Raw genomic sequence first — 3,492 nt, 5'->3', positions numbered from 1 at the left:
ATATATATATTAGTCATTTTTTATAATTAGGGTATTACGATCATTTTTTATAAAAATAATATTAATTTAGACCGTTCAAAATTTGATTTACTATTTTTCGGTCAAATTAATTTATCTAGACTAATTTTGACAAAAATAACACACGATTTAATCGATTATATGTGTTAAATTTTAATTACTAAAAAATATCTTTAAAAAAAGACGTTTCAGACGTTTTTATCTGAGTGGCAGCCATAAAAATAATGTAAGTTTATATTTGAAAAATTACTATTGACTTACGAGTCCTCCACGTACAATTATTCTATTTTAAATTGACTTTAATCCTCTTATGATTCGTAGCAGATGACCATTTTGGTCATAATGGTCATTTATGTTGTAAATACGAGAAAAGAAGGTTAGATTATTATATCAATATTTATTAAGTATAGTTTTGATGATTAATTATAAAAATATTCTTATTCATATTGCCTCATTTTATAATTGGAAAAAAATAATATCATAATATTAACTATCACAGATATAATATAAAAATTTTATTAATATTATTATCTGATTGTTTATTTGAGCACATAGTTTAATATAATAGAATTTTTTCTCCAAGTGAAAAGTAAACAAGTCCATCTAAAACCTGAAAAGGATAATGCCTTGAGTTTAAAGAGACCAGATCATGATTCTAGTACAGTGAATTCTATCATGTAGAAGAGAGATTCCTTCTATATGTATAGAAATTTGTTGTTATTTTTCTAGCAAAACAAGTGTCTAGAGAGAGAGTATAATTAAAGCTATAGTGAAAGACAAAAGTTGATGTTGGTGCAGAATGTGGACCCCATTGCAATGGATTAATTTCACTTTTATTGAATGATGTAAAGTAGATTAGTTTTAATTATGAATTATAATGATGGGCTGGTTTTTGTTTTTATTTTCTTTAATGGATTTAAGTTTTTGGGCCAGATAAATTTTTTCCTTGAATTTGGGTCTTAATTGAATTTTTTTATGAAAAATAAAAACAATAAACATAATATTTTATGTATTTGGAGGTTATTTGGATTTTTTTTGTTTGGGTCTTAATTAATTTTTTTTGTGTAGATGTAGGTGTTGATTGATTTTTTTTAATGAAAAGTGGACACTTTTTTTGTTATGAAAGATGTATTTTTGTATTCTTGAAAATATTAGTTTAGTCTTTTCATATATTATTTTTATTCTAATACTGTCAATAATCTTATTCTTAATAATATTTTAGTGTATAATCATTCATTAGTTATGATTTTATTATTAGTTATATGGTTAATTTTTGTAGTAGGATAAATAATTTACGTTATAAAAAAATTATAATAGTGCACAAGAATAAAATACTTTAGCATTTAGAATTTAATTTTGGTTCGTTTAGGGTTTATTTTCATAATATTTTTGGTATGTAATAAAATTTTTGTATTGTAACGATTGTAAATCGATGATAGAATTTAGTGTTTAATTAGAGTTGTTTTCGTAAAACCTTGGTAAAAATTTTGAATATATTTAGTTAATATAGTTGTTGGAATTTCTGAATATAATTTATAATTTTTACTAAAAAAATAAAATATGTATGTTTTTTTATGAGTATTTTACTAAATGGCATCATGTTATTTAACAAGTTATATTCATGCTTAACGATAAATAATTTTTTGATGTAAAAACAATCACAAAAAGAATATGTTAGATGGATGCTAATTCAGAATGATTATATATATATATGTGTGTGTGTGTGTGTGTGTGTGGATGACCGGAAAAATTAAAATGAGGGTAAATCATATGAACAAACTGAATGCGTTCTAAATTTATATGAATGTCCAAAATGCAAAGTGGTTATATGAATTTATTGCAAATTTTTGTCAAAACCATTAAATCTAAACCCATGAATTTGATTTATCTTGAGTGTGGTTCGATTATTATAGTTTCAATTTATCTCCATAAAAGCTGCTCCTATTAAATCGAAGCTATTGACTTCGTTTTACGTAAATTAAATCTAATAGATTCGATTTACATGAGATAGTCTTCACTAAAATATTTTTTCATAGTAAATTGATTCCAATGAATTCGATTTACTAATACACCTACTAATTCAAATCATACGTAACTGAAACATTCATGTAAATTTAAAACACATTTAGTTTATTTATGTGATTTATCCTTAAAATGAATGTTGTCACTTTTATACATTAAATTTGTTAATATAGAGATTAAGTAGAGTATTATCTATTATTGGATATGATATGATACGATTCTTTCATGATTCATTTAAGTGAATTTTATTACTATTTTTTTATTCTTTCTTTTTAAGTTTAATTCGTTCTAAAATTATAAAATGATAAGTATTGTTATAAAAATGAATCATTTCAAAAATGAGCCTTTTAAAAATTTTTTAAAAAATAATTATGTACTTTGTATTCATGATATTTAAATAAAGTCTAACATATTAAAATTGGATTAAAAGCCATTTAAATTCTTTTTGTTGTTTCATTATTTTTAAACTTGTGAATAAAATGGTTTAGTTATTCAAATTTATTGTTACTTGATTTAGAGTTTACTGTAAGATGCTTAGGATTTAGGTTTTAGTGTAGAAAACTTTAGAATTTAGAATTTAAAAATACATTGTTTAGAAGTTAGAGTTGGATGGTTTAGAGCTTAGGATTGGATAGTTTAAATTTCATGATTAAGAAATCAGGTTTTTGGTTTATTATTAGAGATTAAAATTAGATGGTTTAATTTTTTCATTCTAAAATTTGATTGTTAAGTATTTTAATATTTAATGATAAGGAGTTTAGTGTTTAGGATCGACATTTTCGATCAAATTTAAAAAATAGATACAGCGTTGATGATCAGATTTTTTATACTTAACAATGTTAATTAGTTGTTAATTCATTTATGTGTGGGTTAATTTAATGATAATGTAAATTATGTGTAGGTTAATGATATATGTGAACAAAAATATTAAAGTAATTGTTATTTAAATTTTTACTTGCTAGTAAATTATTTTTAAAATAAAGATACGGCAAATAATGGTTATTTGAATTTAGAATTTAATTTCTTGTGTGTTAGTTAAATTTAAAACAGTTAATCTTTGATAATAGGTATGCTTATTGCTGATCAAAGTTTTGTCTTTGTGTTAACAGAAGATTGTTATTGGGACGTGACAAATTATGATGGTAGTAACATGTTGAGTGTTGTTGAAGAAGAAATACTGAAAGCGATTCTCGTAAGGTACTTGAATTAATAAAAGAAGATATATTTTAATTAATAATTTATATTTGATACATTTAAGATTAAATTAATAATGTATAAATATTTTGACTTTTACTATATATAATTATGTAGACATTTGTTGTGGTGTCTAAAATTTTTGGTCAAATTGTCAAAAAAATTAAATAGTTTATTTTAGATTTAAAAAGAAAAGTAAAATAATGATAATAATTTAAAAATTATTAGGAAAAAAAAATCAAACGAAATTAGGCATCA

This window comes from Arachis duranensis, chromosome 6 (assembly GCF_000817695.3).
Source record: "Arachis duranensis cultivar V14167 chromosome 6, aradu.V14167.gnm2.J7QH, whole genome shotgun sequence".
In the NCBI taxonomy this organism is placed as follows: Eukaryota; Viridiplantae; Streptophyta; class Magnoliopsida; order Fabales; family Fabaceae; genus Arachis; species Arachis duranensis.
Note: the sequence above shows the minus strand (reverse complement) of the source record.